This window comes from Rhinopithecus bieti, unplaced genomic scaffold (genome assembly GCF_001698545.2).
Source record: "Rhinopithecus bieti isolate Rb0 unplaced genomic scaffold, ASM169854v2 scaffold_26061, whole genome shotgun sequence".
Lineage (NCBI taxonomy): Eukaryota > Metazoa > Chordata > Mammalia > Primates > Cercopithecidae > Rhinopithecus > Rhinopithecus bieti.
In genome coordinates this window covers 1,084,017-1,101,016 of record NW_016811928.1, presented here as the reverse complement: position 1 = coordinate 1,101,016, position 17,000 = coordinate 1,084,017, and the positions used below count along the sequence as shown (strand labels likewise).

At 37.8% G+C, this 17,000-nt stretch overlaps 1 protein-coding gene across 2 annotated transcripts in view; it reads right to left on the bottom strand.

Annotated features, from left to right (window-relative positions):
* Positions 1 to 16,386, bottom strand: part of ZEB2 (zinc finger E-box binding homeobox 2) — a 108,770-nt gene extending 92,384 nt beyond the window's left edge. For both annotated transcript variants that reach the window (XM_017895383.1, XM_017895384.1), the window contains exon 1: positions 16,368 to 16,386. The gene's annotated coding sequence lies outside the window, so the exon portion shown is untranslated. The remainder of the gene's footprint in view (positions 1 to 16,367) is intronic.
* Between the last annotated feature and the right edge of the window lie 614 nt (positions 16,387 to 17,000).

Here is a 17,000-nt window from a genome sequence, read left to right as displayed (position 1 = left end):
AAAAAAAAAAAAAAAAAAAAAAAAAAAAGGACAAGGCTAATAAATGTTCCCAACGTTATTTGGCTAGTTTTCCTACTCATATAAAATAGGCATTGTCACCATTGTGATATTTTTTCTTTTTTTAAAGGTGATTGCATATAAGCATCTGCTTTCATGATATGAAAGATACAGTCATTCACATTCTACTTTCTCTAGAAGTAGAAAAGATTTTCACACGGATAGCTACTTTTAAGAATTTTGTATCTTGCTTCAATCTGTTTTTTTCTAGTAAGTATAGCTTTGTTTGTTAGTACCACAATACACTGATCTTGTTTTTCTTTCCAAGCACCTACACCTTTGAGTTGAAGATCATAGACGAAGGCCAGCATTTATAGAGGAAAAGAGAAGAAAGAGGAGAAAGGAAGAGGAAAGAAAGGCAGGAGGAAAAGATTAAATTTATTATTGAAGAGAGCTAATTGCTTTGGGTTCTTATGAAAAAATGTTTGCATTTGTGGCAGAGGGATTGTCTACCACCTTCAGTAAATTAATTCTCTCTGTTCCCTTACCTCAAGTGTGCCCCAGGTTACACAGCCCACTCCGGAGGGCTGCATGCTGTATGTGGCCTGAGCACATGGCCAGGGTGTGACTGAAAGTACACAATTCTCATTTCCTCCTGTTTCTTGTGCCTGTTATGACTTTTAACCCCATTTTTATAGCAACATGGAAATTGTATTACTAAAGTCATTGCATTAATTCAATTGAAAAGGTAGACTAGAAATAGTTGGGGAAGGGAGACTTCTAAATTCTAGAGCCCCAAGGGGTACACTTTTAGAACATTAAGGGCAAGGAAGTATTTTAATCTAGATAAATGAGTATACACAGTATCAAGGTAAAGAATTATTGAGGAGCCTACACAACTTGATTACAAAATAGAATCTACAAAATATCTTTGATGTGAAAAATCTGTAAATCAAACTTTTTGAAAACTCAAGTGATCTTCAGCATAAGCAATGTAAATTAATATCTAGAGTATGTTTTGCCATAAATGTGTGCACATGAGTTACTTTATATGAATTATGAATTTGTTGAAAGAACAGTTTCAAAAATGATGATTACCTCTGGCCCCATTCTTACATGCCACTATAGTGCGTCATCCTTCAGACAGATAACCATCAAGTTTACCTCCCCTTCTGAAACATTTCTAAAGTAAAACATTGCTCATCCTTGTACTTTTCCATATGAATTTATTATAATAGTATAATAGTGTTATAGAAAAATGAGAAATAAGGGAGAGGATCCGGTTTTAGAAAAGGGACGCCAATACCCATATGCTTAAATGAATAATTCCAACAGAATGCCTCATTCCTTTCAATGCTGTATGCTCCATAACTTTGATTTGCTGTTTTCTCTTTCCCCTAGTTTTCCCCCTTCTCCCTGTTCATTTTCTCTTTTTGCAGAATGTAACCTCTTGCTTTCTCACCTTGCTGGGGTGGGTTCCATCCAAATACATCTTAAGGTTTCTTTTTATTTGCAGGTTCCCTGGAGAAGAGCTTCTCTGTCTACATCACTGCAGTGTGCGGCGGTCCCCGTCATGATCTTTCCTGACGCACTTCGTTTTTCACCTCCACCTACCATAGGTTCTCATCTCATTCTACTTTCCACCCATGCCTTCTTTCCTTTTAATATCATTTCTCTTCCTCTCCATTGACATCCAAAGATTTCTCTGACTAATTTTTATTCTTTCGTTCTAACCATGTTAATTTCCTTTCTCATAATCCAAATGTGTTGAGCCTGTCGTCACGGGGTGCTGTGACGAAAACTGACTTTCCTCTCAATGTCTGAATCCCTTAAAACATCCCTTTCAATGTTTCACATTTACCATCAACCTCTCTCAAGTCTTTGCTCAGATTTCTGGCCTGGAGGTTTTTCTTCCACACTTCCTAATTGTTACTTCCTCTCCAGTGTTTCCCATTTCTCCCCTCCTTCTGTCCTAAAAGGTTTCACTTCTTAAATTACTATGGAGTCTTCTTGCTGTTTATTTCTCTTCATATTTTTGATATTTCTTTTTTCAATGGTTCTATCTTCTACCTTTTTATTCTTACAGTTAGACTCTTCCCTCACCACCTTATTTTTCCAGAAACCTCTACCTGCCTATTTTATGATATTTTATTGCACCTCCTCCATTTGTCTATATCATTATTCCTTGCACTATGCTTCCATGGATTGTGTTTTTATATGTGGAGGGTGCTTTTATATATCTGTTAGCTTCCCTTAATAAAAATCCAGCATTCACTTAAGAATAGTTACCAAAAAAGATTCTTCATTCAATTTGGAAAACATTGAGACAATTCTCATTTCATGAGACAATTCCCATTTAACCTCTCAATTCTTGTTCATGACAGAGAGAGAGAAAAAGTCAGTGTTTAGGTAAGACACACACGCGTGCGCGCGCGCGCGCGCACACACACACACACACACCCTAAGACACTGGAAGCATAGTGATGGCATGGAAAACATTAAATATGGAGCCAAAAGCTATAGATTTGAATCCCAGCTCTTTTTCATATGAAGCAAGTAATAGGCCAATTTTCCAATAGTCATCCAACTTTTCTGGGTCTCAGACTCCTCAATTGTATTAAATGTCTTCTCTGTCTAGCTCCTACAATGATTGCAAAGATCAAATGAGATATTTTTGTCAATGCACCTTGTACAGTATTAAACACACTATAACCATGAGTTGCAAATGTTACCTTTTCTGTTAAAGTGGATACATTTGGAAATATGGTTTATAAAAATATAACTTTTAAAATTAATGTACTTCCTTTACTTTTGAAGAAGATCAAACAGTTCCCAGGCCAATATAATTCGCTTGTAATTACAAGAACAGAAAAAGTTCTTGATCTCAATATTCATGAAGATGTTAGTTTAGAGTGGGAGATGTGAAAAAATGTTAACTGAAGGGCCTTGTATTATTTGCTTTGGGTTTTAAAGAATCTACTTTTGGATAATTTGCAAAATACACAGTTTGCTGTGTAGGTAATAATGAGTCAGGGGCCAAACCATCTTTCTTGTAACCACCTCAAAGGCTATCTTTTCTGAGCTATTCCTGCCTCCCATTATCAAATTTCAAAGTCAGCATTTGTTCTAAATGGGGCTGATTTATTTGGCCTAAGACAGTTCCAAGTTCTACCTGATGCTGATTGTATACACAAATACCTTAGCCTTCTGTCGTGAATATAGAAACCACTATGGATTAAGTGTATTTCTTATGGTCAAGCAAATCATATTTGGAATTCTAAAACTACAGTTTCAAAGGAGTCTTGGAGAGAATTGGGGTCCCACACTCAAAAGTCTACACAGGCCAAGCAGGTGGGGGAATTTGATGATTTTTCTCATGGAACTCAAAGTTGTTCCCACATGGTCTTTCCAAGCAGCTGTGTGGGCGCAAGGCACCAGATCATCTGAGTTCTCCAGGGGAGCTGGAAATCTGGATTTGTGTGTGTGTGTGTGTATGTGTGTGAAATAGCCCAATTTTTAAATATTGGCAACCAGTTCAAGTGTGTTTAAAATACTGTGTGGGCCAAATCAAACATATCTGTCAGCCACCAGTTTGCAACCTCTGTCCAGTCCCTGCATTTTATCATTAGGGATGTGAGGCCCAGAGAGGTTAAGGATGTGTCCAAGGCCATGCTGAGATTGGAAGGCAGGACTGGATGGGCCAGGTGTCCAAACTTCCTGAATCAAGTGTGCAGGACTCTTCTTGTTTAACCGAGTCATGATCCCAGATCTTCACAGATCAGTCAGCCCACTCTGATGGAAACTAGTGGAAGACACATTGTCTGATCAGGAATGGCTTCTTCTGCATTTTTCCCACCCAAACCTTTTCCTATTTGCCATGGCCACTGCTTGTGAAGCTAAAGGTGGTGAAGGCAGAGACAGGCAATGGGGCCAGGAGCATTTGCCTTTCAGTTCCTTCCTGGCAACCTTCCTGTCTTCTCCTCCACTGACTCTTCCTTCTCATCACCCTCTCTATGGTGCCAAAATAGGCTTAGTGGAATGCGACTGAAGTGGGAACCCATTTATTGCCAGGGGAATGTCAGTACACGGTGGAACATTTCCTGAACTCTCTGCCCAGCCTGTACAGAAATTATGAAAATGAAACACCTCACCTAAAAACCAACTGTCAAAAAACACAGGAGCAGTAAAACCAAAGAACGTGGAGTTCAGAACATGCAGCTCCATAGTCTAATAATTTACCACCCAGGCATACTGGATTTTCTGGTCCTGGCCCCCTTCACTCTTGGCATACATGGCAATTATAACCTGGCCCTTCAGAGTAAAGAGTCACTTAGTATGAAAATAAGACTATGGATCTTGGGGCCACAATATCAAAACCAATAAAAATAATTAACATACAAAACTGCATCTTGTTCCTGATTTGGAGTCAAAAGGCTGGAGTTCAAATCCTGGTTCTGTCAGCTCTGTTTCAATCTCTACCCAATGGGAAAAGCCTGTGGATGAGTATAGTTGAAATCCTGATCCCTTCCAAGTTCTAAAATTATATGAATGCTCTCTAGGGAAAATGATTTAGAAAATTAAATATAAATGCCAGATTATGCAATTATTTTAAAATAGAAAAGGATGTCTAGGTAAATGCTAATTAGTATTATCATTTAATTCCAAAAATCAAAATTTGTAGAAATTTGGGTTGGGGTATTTTTTTTAGAAGCGAAAAATCTGCAGGCATTATTTTAAAAAAATATATTTGGGCTAGATGAAATACGTGTCCTCACTTACCTATGCTAGTGTTTGGATGAGCAGAAACATTTACATACTTGGAAAACTAAGGAGTTGGGGAATTATTTCTTTATGCCATAAACTGTTTCAAGAAGCCATAACATCAGCCATCCAATGCTGCCTTCTCTCTTCCTTTTCTTTATTTATTTTTGCAACAGAGTATCTCACTGTCACCTGAGCTGGGGTGCAATGGTGCGATCTCAGCTCACTGCAACCTCTGCCTCCAGGTTCAAGCAGTTCTCCTGCCTCAGCCTCCCGAGTAACTGGGATTACAGGCACTCGCCACCATGCCCAGCTAATTTTTGTATTTTTAGTAGAGACGGAGTTTCACCATGTTGGCCAGACTGGTCTTGAACTCCTGACCTCAGGCAATCCACCCGTCTAGGTCTCCCAAAGTGCTGGGATTACAGGTGTGAGCCACTGCACCTGGCCTCTCTCTTCCTTTTCTTCTTAACTTAAGAAAGTAAAAAGGAATGAGTGATTTAAACTATCTCCTTGGATATAAGAGATATTTTTGAGTTTAGTGTTATTCGCCAAAGCCTCTGCATTTTTCAGGCTTCAGTTTATTTTATACCAATAGAGACATATATTTTTACCTATGATATGAGTGATACTTTAGATGAATCCAGAAATCTGATTGTTAAGTGTGAGGTGCCTTACCTGAGTTTACAAAACTTTTATATTTGGCTGAAAAGCACTCTTGCAAACAAAAACAAACACATCTTTTCTTGAAAAGATTCCTTCATTGTATTTGTATCTCTCCTCTGACTAAATTGTTCACCTTGATCACAAAAATGTGTATTTCTACATTTTTTGGTCTAATTGAAAAAATAGGTAATTCAACGGAAATAGAGAAAGAAAATGTCAATAAGGTACTAGAAGGTTTTTTTTTTTTTTTATTTTTTTTTTAAAGAAAGAATATTAATGTACTTCACTCAATTGTGGTTTTCATAAAATAAAAGAACGGTCATTCGAGTGGAATCGGGCAATTAATTTTTATCCTCTCCTTATTTCCATGTGTATTACTTTTTAAACTAAGAACTACCTTGATCAGTGGTTTTGATTACAAATCCGCGAAAACCAATTATGGAAATGATGCTTTAATGATAATTAATATATTTTAGTGAAATGTCTAAGCTTTTTGCATTCGCAATCAACTGAAACAGAGACAATTCTTTGCTGTTTGAAATGTGTAAGTTAATCATGTATCCGCAAAGGGAGGGTGTGAATTTTCAGCATCTGATTACAAGGGAATGGGTGTAAGTGAAGCTGCCTGGGTAAACTTACACTTGTTTTACAAGAGCAGTACCTGTTGATATCTAAAAACTCAGACATGGCAAAACAGCTGGGAAAAATCAAGATTAACAAGGGCACAAAAACCTAAACAAAAAACTAAGAATTTTTCTTATGGCCCCGCTTACAAAAATAAATCAATTTCTTTGAAGCTTGTATTGGTCTACATATCTTCTGATGATCTGGGGCTGCGAACATTATTTTATTTTGCAAGTCGTATGGTGATGGCATTAGTAATATGTTACGGAAGCCAAACACTGGGCGCTTAATTTATAGGAATACTTCAAATCCTTATATGGCATAATAATAAACTTACGTGATCAGTTTAAACTAGAAAACGATTTTTTCATCCTCCAATAGTAGCACACTTTCTCGCTAAATTCAACATCATTGCTTGCAAGATGTAGCATTTTTGATGTTTTTATCTCTCTGTTGATTTTTTTTAAGCTTCTGATTTAGCTCTTGATAAGATCAGCCGTCTGCTCCATGTGAACTTAAGTTTTGAAGGGCCTGGGCAGGAAGATATGCTATCCAAGGAAAGTCCTGTGTTGTGATGGTAGCTATCACTCAGCATGAAGATTAAAGATATGGTACAAGGGCCGCACAACAGCGTATGGTAAAAAGAAACGCCCAACGAGCCAGCAGCATATCTGAGGAACAATTTCGAATGATACATACCTTATGATTGGCTAAGTGATTGTGGGTAGATTTTGGAAAAAGCTTAGAAAGATTGAACAGCTGAATATTAAGTTTGGTTGCCCATGAAAACAGGCAAAAAAAAAAAAAGCGGGGGGGGGGAAGAGAAAAAGGGAAAGGTAAAGATATTGAGGATATAGAAGATACAAACTTAATTCACACTAAAAGGAATTCGCATTAAAAAGTATTCAGTTTATCTATTTACCAGCTTCAGCCAATTATATAGAAAGCAATCAATTTGTTAGGAAAAGGCTTATTAAGTGTTTCAATGGCAGCTATCATGCAGGATCAATGGCAAAGCTGATTTTGGTATACTTTAAAATCAGATTGGTTTTGTTTTGTTTTTTGTAATGTGCTAAAACAAACTTGACAAGTAAGATCTCTGAAAAAGAATTCAAGCTACCAAGTGATTAAAATTTAAGGATAATTACGGTAAAAGTTATTCTGTGAAAAGAACTAGGGCCTACATTCTTCATTAGCTTAAAGCATTTCAGCAATACTCAAAGTTCAACTTTTATAAAATCTTAAGCTTTTTTTCTTTATATAGGATTTCACTGTGAGCCGTACATGCTGTTTTCCATTAAATCAAAAAGCAAAACACCTGACATGAATCTCCTTCCCCTTCTACTTCAGTGTTGGTGTCTGAGATGCTGTCTCCATGAAGGCGTGGGAGATGACACGAATGTGTCTGAAGCCAGAGGAGCTTTGGAGGACAGCGACAGTTTCCAGGTAGTTCAGAAGTCCACCCAGTTTCACATATCTGTGTCCACAGCATACCAATCAATGCTTAGTGCACAGCACATTTTTCACTGTGTTGTTAGAGTACATTTGCTTATATTTTGCACAATTTTAATTTAACCTTATTGATCAAACTGAACACTCAATAAGACCCTAGGCACCTTAGGCTTATTAAAATTAGTCAACATGGAGCAAGTGAGCTAAGGAAGTAATGGAAACTGTTTGGAGATTTAAATACAGTGGAACCCACTTAAATAAATACCTGTTAATGAAATAAATCTATTAAATGAATTTATTTTCTCTGAACCAAATCAAAACACATAGAGTAATACTCAAGAGGACCTTTACATGAATACTGCTTAAATGAATAAGCATCTTAAATGGACATGCTTCTCTTGAAAGGCAAATAGTACTTTCATGTTCTCTAAGTTTAATTAAAGGAAGAAAATCCATGGTGACTTTTTTTTTTTTTTGATGTATTGTCATTCTTTGGAATTAAGTAGGAAAAGTTGCTTAAATAACACTTTAAATGCCATAAATATTATTTTTCTTTAGGATAATTGCTCGTGTGTGTGTGTGTGTGTGAGAGAGAGAGAGAGAGAGAGATGGGCATTGGCTCGTGGAAGACAAACTCTTGAAACAACTGAACTCATCCATCTGTCAGGCATCTTACCCATGGTAAGTGAAATTAGAAAAACATTAAAGTTTCTAAACTGCCTGCCACAACCCTATGTGACAGAGAAATGGACTGGTTACTTTTAACATATAGTTTATTTGCCTCTTTAGAAAGTGTTGTTCTTTCTCCAGCATGGTTGATTAAAAGCATCAACTCCCTTAATCTAATGATGATTTGTAATAAGAGGCTCCTTTGCACATACTGAGTGCTCAAAATAATGTTTTTAAAAAAGCAAGAATGTTCTTGTTTATTGTGATAAAACACACAAGATGAAATCTACTCTATTATTGTTAACTATGTGTGTATCGTTGTTCAGCATATCTCTAGAATTTACACTAGTGCTATTTAACATAAAGTTGATGTTGAGCCACATCTTTCACTGATCAGTCCCTCTTTTCTCAGAAGGGGTGACCTATGGTGGTATGTTATTATAATGAAAGAAAAAATGCAGCACACGTTGAAGTCTTAAAGTAATAATATCTTTTTAAATACAGTGGGCACACAATCAATAGAGATTTTTTCAGGCCCCCTTTATTTAGTGTTGCCTTTAGAGGGCCTTGTTTATTCATCTTTCTTTTTTTTTCTTTTCCCTCTGACCTAATAAAAGATATTAGCTCTTTTCCCTAAGCAAAAACATGCCTATCATGAATCAGGCAACTAGTGGGAGACTGCTGGCCAGGTTTCACCCCACTAAAATTCTAATCTATACTTTGTCTTTTAGAATTAAGGAGAAAATGCATATCAGCAGAATCTCCTCTCTACTTTATTTCATTTATAAATTACGAGAATGATGCTATTATATATTATTAATTTCTGCTGTTCTCCAACTCTGCTGCAGCAGTGAGCTGCGGATGTTGGAACGGTGTAATTATGTTCTAGTAGGGTAGCCATCCGTTTCCTTTCAAAAATTTACAGGATTCTTAATCACACTGCTCATTTGGGTGCGCAGCAGCGAGGATGGCGAAACACAAACAGGGCACGTTCGTTTACATAGGAACACCTGCTTAGCATGATAGCAGATGTCAGTCAGCAAGCAGAACACAAAAGGAAAAAAAATATCAACAACAGCAAACTCGAACCATTTCGATTTGGTGCAAGGAAATCTTTTCAGGGCTGATGGCAACAGTGGACATTCCTTCTGAAACACAAACAGAGGCTCTGAAATTCCCAAGTCTTGTTTGTGGTTAACATGTTGTCAGAGAGAAAGGCTGTTTTTGCCTCTTGTTGCTTTCTGGTATTGACTCTGAGTGTCTTTATTATTTGGGGGAATTACTAAAATTACCCTGCCTCAGTTTCCTGATCAGTAAGCAGACAATGGGTTGGGATATTCTAACTAAACACCTAGTTCCCTGAAAGTGATGATCATTAGAGGCAATGCAGTGGTAAGAGCATGACTCTCCCCAGACATAGTTCAGATCCCACTACTGTCACTTAGTGGTTGCATGACATCAGTCAAGTTATTTAACTTTGCTAAGCCACAGTTTCCTGATTTGTCACATCTGCTGAGAAAATTAAATGAGATAATGTATACAAGTGCCTGCCACATAATAATGATATAATAAATGGTAGCTGTAACATTATTATTAATATCACCACTGTCATTTTCATTATTATTTGGATCCTCCCAGAACCTTTCCTACTCTACATATTATTTATTAAAAGTCTGGAATGACTACCAAGAAATCTCTTGCAGAGATCATGATAAAATGTGGTATTTTTGACGTGTAGAATTCTACAATGTTATTACAACGATACTTACTACTAACACTACTGTTATTTTGTAGTTAGAGATCCTGCCATCATTTCTACTACGTTTTCTGGGATTTATATCTGAGCCATAAAAAAAGTTTTCTGGGCCGTACCCTGCCTAAAAAGAGCCTCAGTGAAAGTGAAGTGCTTTCTGCAACTTTGACACAATAAAATGAAGCTACGGAAAGGAAAAAATGACAAGTTCATCATCTTCCCATGTCTACTGCACCCTTACACTTTTCGCACTCGTTTTTTAAGGGCTTTTCAGACTACACTGGTATTTCCTATTCTCTTTCTTTTCCCAAAATGGTTAAAATTCAAAATGGAAAACAGCTATCACACATGGGCAATGACTAATTTTCCTAAGGAATTTTAGTATTCGGAATGTGTCTGCTTGTGCAGGCCTGTGCGATAAAGGCTCCCTGAGTATGCATTGACTTGATACCCAATAATGGCTGCTAAGGAGCCGTTATGTAGTGCCGTGTCAATGATCCGTGCGTTGAGGACTCCCCGAGTACGCATTGACACGATAGACCGGAACGGCTCAGAAGAAGCTGTTATGGTCTATCATGCCAATGATGTGCGGATATTGGCAGGGCCTCTGGCCCTTCTGTGGAAATTATGGAGTCTCTGAAGGAGTCGGGGTGGGCGCCATGTGGGCGCCATCAGTTGAGCTTAGCAGCAGTTCCATTTTCCCTTTGCCCTGGGTTTACTTCAGAAGAGTCAGCTCGGAAAAGTTGTCCAATTACTTCAGTGGTCCCAATATCACACCACCAAAACGTGAGCAAAAGTGAAAGATATTCTGGCCACTTCGTCTTTCGTTTCTTCTCAGGAGAAAAACAGAAACCTAATATATTGTTAATGAAAAAAGGGGGCACAAAAGTGAAGGTAACATTTTGTCATGTTTTTTAAGTTTCAGATTATAAATATATCTTCTCTGCTTTAGGAATTTCATCGTGTACATGTAGATGGTGCCGGGCAGACTTTTTGTTGTGGTGGTGGTGATTTTCAGAGATTGAAACATTTAATCCATGCAAAGAAAACTACCTTCTTTATATGTCCTCAGCAGTTAAATAGGTACTCAGAACTCAGCATATAGGAAATGGTTCAAAAAACCTTGGGAAGAGAAGTGCAAGTTCAAGAATAAAGTTTGGATTCACACATGCTTTACCAACTTAAGGCAGTAATTAATTCACTTATGGTATTTACATGCCCCTCTTCAGATACTTATGGAGAACATGGGAATTTTAAATTCACAATTCAGTGCAAGATTTAAAATGATCTTCATTAGAATTTGAAGCTATACTCTAAACTGCTTTATATACTACCAACAGGGAGCCTCATTATGTAGTACTATATTTGGACTACCTTCTTTACATTTTGTAGCTGTAGATTTTGAATGTATTTCTGGTATGCTTAAGCAGAATCAAACAAAGTGTTTTAATCAACTCTATTAACTAACCAATCCACACAGTTGCGTGGCAAACGTATAGTCAAGAGACCTTTTGCTTCTTCTTTTCTGATGTCTTCAAAGGATCAGGGGAGAAGAGAGATCTGAGATACCCAAGCACAGAATGGTGGCAAAGGATTGCAGAAATACCAAAGTGCTTCACTAAAAAAGATGATGGGAACAAAGAAACAGTCAGATTAAGCAGAAAATAGCTAAAATGATTGTGATTCTAAGTACAGAAGGTACTTCTGCATGCTCATTTCCTTGAGTAGAAAATAGCCCAATTTTCATAATGAAATTTGGAACAGGGGTAAGATATCTACCCATGGTATGTATTAAATGTTGATTGACTTGTTGACGGGCAGAAGGAGCTCACTAAATGCCAACCCAAAGTGAATGCTCAAGTGACAAAGAAGAGTGGAGGAAGGGGACAGAACATTAAACACCTACTATGTGCTAGGCACTTTACCTATTACCAGTATTTCTTCATAACTGCCCTGTAACATGAGTATTATTATGAGAAGCAGAGACACAGTTAGGCTGAATGACTTGCTATAGGTCTTATGGCTGGTATGAAAGTAGAAACCAAATTTGAGCCCAGATGTCCAAAGCCTACACTCTTTTGAGCACCCACACTGCCTCTCTGCCTCCCTGACTCCCAAGTCTCAAAGGTGTCACTGGGAAAGGCAGAAAGCCAGTTGATTTAAATACAAACTGAAAAAAAAAAAAAAAAAAGCAACAACAACAAAAAAAACAAACCCACCCAAGTATTCAAAATAACATAGCTGTCACAAAGTGAATTTCAAAAAATTATTAAGATGGTGTAGGGAATCTGACATAAAGTTACCCAAAGCTTTTTTCTAGATATGGTAATGCATACTAAATCTTTACTATACCTGCTGTATTTATTATACCTTTGCTTTAACAAAACAATTTTTGTGTGTCATGGCCTGAGCTGAGATGGGCAAGACTGCCCTCAAGTCATTTACACATTTGTGGGGAGACAAATAGGAATCAGATATTTTAAGTGCTGTGACAAAAGTCATCTCAGAATATATTCTTTCAGGAATTGTTTTGGGGGGATGCTGTTTCTATAAGAAAAAGTACCATGTATATTTCCTGAAAAGGTAGAGGTAGAATAGCATGCCAATCACTATGACTATTTCTTTTTTCTTCTTCTTTAAAGTACTCTCCAAAGAGTAAAAAAGAAAAGGAATGAATATCTCAGGCTATGGTTATTGTTTCCTCTTTTCAAGAATGTTTCAGCAGGGCCCAGAAACTGAAGTACCTCTATCGTAGGGTTCCTGGCATCCTGATTAGTCACACCTTGAAACAGTCATAATCAGAATTTAGTGAGTGTTTTCTACGCTCCAGACACTGTCTTTAGATTTTGTGTAATACTCCCAAAGATTCTATAAAACAAATACTGCTCCCCATTTTTAAGAATTAAGAACCGAAGCTCAGAGTGGTTAAGAAACATGCCCAGGGGCACATGGCATGGAGAGTAAATGGCAGAATCAGAATGTGGACACAAATTTGTTTGAGTCTGAATCCTGTGTTCTTTTCATTGTATCGAGTGTCTCGCCTCCTTGGGGAGGGAGGAGAACTGGGCTCCATTTGTTACAAGTGAATAGATCTAGAGATGTTATTGGAGCAGGAGTCTGGGTGGTGGAGATGCGAACATGAAACAGTGAAGCAGCTCGCCTTGCAGCCTCCAGCAGACAGCACATGGCAGGGTATGTGGACCAATTCATAGGTTCTAACTTTCATCCTTAGTTGTGTAACCTCTTTGTGATATTAAAATAATATCTTAAATTCCCATCCCATTCACCTCTCTTATGGCTGTTGTCCAAATCCTATTATTTAGGAACTTAATAATTTTAAATAGCTTGGTCTTTTTAAATTGTCAAAAACTCTAATAAAACAGGAATATTTCCCACATGCACAGAGCCAGTTCTGTGGGACACCCAAAGGCTAGCTCTTAAACTGTGTCCTATCATCAGTGAAGAAGTAAAATCTAGACTGTTAAAAAGCACAATGCAAATATGAATTCCAACGAATCCTTGACTGTGCGACCTATGTGAAAATCACTATTCTGCTTATTATCTATATCTATTAATAGACTTCCATTGTAATGATAAGGCAGACGTTTCAATCCAATTGTTAGGTTGATAACTGACAAAATGTGAAATTATTTTCTTTTGGACAATGTAAATTCATTTCTGGAAAGGTACAAATCTCTAAGTTCATTTCCTTAAATTCTAGGGCCTTTAAGAAAGGTAGACAATGTAGGAATATGCAGCTGTAATTTTTTTTAAAGGCTACTGTTCCTTTAATGCCCAGCTGGTTCTGAGATGTAATAAAATTGACATATTGATTCCTTTGAATTTACAAATGCCTGTTTCATAAACTCCATCTCCAAAGCCTAGGCATCTTTAGAGCACTGTCATTTTTTTTCTCCAAATGGATCAATTATGTGCCCACGTAATCCTGTTACCTGTGAAATCCATGCATACTTCTCCCATTTGCTGCAGTTCCCAGGCGGACAAACTTGCATTATGTACGCATAAACAAACAACGCATTTTCCTGATATTAGAGATTGTTTTCAAAGTGATAGGCAATCTCTGGGGTCCTTTACTCAGAAAAGAAAAGAAAGAAAAGCAAAAGAAAGGAAAACCTGCCTATCTCTTCAAGAAGTAACCTCGGTGTATACACACACACATATACTATCTCTTGTCTACATATATATTTATATTGACCACTCTGAACCTTTCATTTAAATCACACAGTTTTGCTATGTTCAGTCCTTGAACTGCTCAAGCAATGAAATTCTTCATTTTAGTTAAATTAGCCTGTGCAGGTTTATCACGTTTTTTATTGCTATTTTTTCTCCTTTGTTGATAATTAGTTATTTAAGGGCAAATCATTCCCAAGACACCTTGAAACAACTGAGAAATGAAAACCCAAAGTGAGCTAGGTTATAAAGTTTGCAGCTGTCTTATGGAAAGAAAAGTCTTCAGTATTTTTCACTGCAGCACTTGACACTCTGGCTCTGAGTCTTCCTTAAACACACACAGAGTCCTTTACTGAAACAATTGTAGAAAACAAAAAGATTCTACTTCTACTACATTAGAAGGGAGACGCCTCAGTGAACCAGGAGGCCTTTCCCATGTCTTAAATCAGCAACAGCAAATTGTCTTCTCATATAAGCATGTTTACATGTTCACATGTAGACACACCTACCAGGACAAAATGCAGAAAGAAAGCTTATGTGCGAATATATACGCCTGGACTGTGGCTATAGAATCCCCTGAAAATAACCCACAAGCAAACATGCTTTTGTCTATGTGTGAACTCTCTGTGTGAGCAAAGTACTGTGCATGTTCTGCACAGAGATATGAATTCTTGCTTCATTCTTTCAGCCTGTGCTGTATCTGATTTTCCTCACTTCACTGGGCACCCAGCAGTCCAGTTACACTGCACTTGCACTCTACAATTTGTCTCTAAGAGATTCCCCAAATCACAAAATGTCTTGTCTGCTGTCCAATGTGCTCCCCATATGCAGAAAAGCTGGTCTGAAAAATTGGGTTGTGCTTAGAGCCCTGTAGCCTGGCCCACCTCTGCCATTGTGCAGGAGTGGTTTAAAAGATAAATAGCTGCATGTTAACCAGATTTGACATGCTGTACAAAGGCAGGCACCTTTGGTCCCATGACACAGCCAAACAGAAAACACAACAAGCAAGCCTGGCAAAGATGTCCGACCTGAATAAAAGCACAACAATTTGTCACATAGTTGTTACAAAATGTTAGCAGCTTTAGGGCTTGCCATGGGATGTGGAGATAAGTCAGTGTGGAGAATTTAGAAGTTTGAGAATTGGTGAGTTTTAGGCAATGGAAGAGTTAAATCAGAAAAGGGGGAAAACAGTCGTCACAAAAGGATTATTTTCATCTGCTTCCTCATAAGGCCGAAGAAGGCCTTAATGTCATGAATTAAATCAGTAAGACCAGTGTTCCAGGGTTTACCAAATTCCACTGTTTTGAACGGTTGTATGTTGACCATCTCTTTCCAAACTCCCAAAGATGTAGCACATTCTAGGATTAGTTTCTTGAGGATCAACAACCATTTTTTATTTTCTTTTTCAAACTGACATAGTGGTGAAAGAAAAAATAAATTTTGAAGATGAAACATTCTTACACCCCACTTAGTCTCACTATTCACTCAGGGAAACAGAATCAAACTGCTTCACTCCTTTTCAAATGCTGGATTTTCTTTTCCAAATGTCCTTCTAGTCAATGATCATTATTGCCTGTGTTGCTTGTAATTCTAGAAATTCCATGATTACAGTAACATTTAACCGTAGACTTTCTTCCTGACTCCAGGCTCATGCCCTTTCTAAACCTTAATTTCCTCATCAGTAAAAATAATATTAAAACAATAGTACCCATTTCACAGCATTATTGTCAGGGTGACATCCAATGACATAGGCAAAATTCTTAGCACAGGTCCTAGCACATTGATAAGTACTCAACAAACGTTAGATGATAATATCTTTCGTACAGTTGCCAGAGACATGCCACTGAAACGCAAATATGATTATGTCACTCTTCTGTAAAACATGGTTTGCAAGCTCACCATCACCTATTTACTGGATGCAAGCCAAAAATATGGGATAGGAGATTCTTCTGCTCCCTGACCACCTTTGCAGACTCAAATCAAGCTCATCCTCTTTGCTCATGCCCTGTGTTTCAGACATCTCAGTTGGCTGACAATGCCTGCGCTGTTCACCCTTTCTCCTGGCTTGTACATGCCATCCTCTCAGCCCAGTGTCTGTGCCCTCACTCGCTGGTGAAATCCATGTCGTATGACAACAGTCACCTCAAAAGTCACTTCTGCTATGAAGTCTCCCCTCACCACCTGCTCCCAGATCTAGTTGTTCTATCCTCTGTACTCTCTCTGTATTGGGTACAAAGTTCTTTGTGGCACTTACCACATTTTCATCAGATCTGAAACGCACCCCCGTTTCCCAGTAGACAGCAAGCTCCTCAGGGGCCCAGGCTCTAGCCTCCATTTTTTTGATCCACAGCCTCAGCTAGAGCCTGCACATAGTAGGTATGCAATTAATGCAAAATGAACAAATACTGTAATTTTCTGCTGACATACCACAGGAAGACCTAGAAAGGACCTGATGACATACTTTTCAATTATTGTGCGATGAGAAAAATTTCCTTTTTTTACAATGTAAAGCTCTGATCACCCTCAGGAATAAAGGTGAAAGAAGCCCTGAGTAGAAAAGAATATGTACATTTTCTTTCATGAATCTGACATCAGCTTCAAAGAGGTGATGCTTATAATAATAGCAGAATGAATTGAGTTAAGCTCACATGGCAAACTTTGAAACAAAAAAGGACTTTAAAAATGCCAGTCTTGTGCTGGGCTAGGCATGTAGTCCAGGCCTTTTCTGACAATCCTGATGACTCTGTAAGAGTACAGAGATGATACGTGGTGGAGGGAGCTTGTATAAAAAGACACTGTCACACTGTCATTGTCAACATACATATATGCCATTCTCAACATATATATTATGTATATAAAAAGTATATAATATAATATATAAAATATA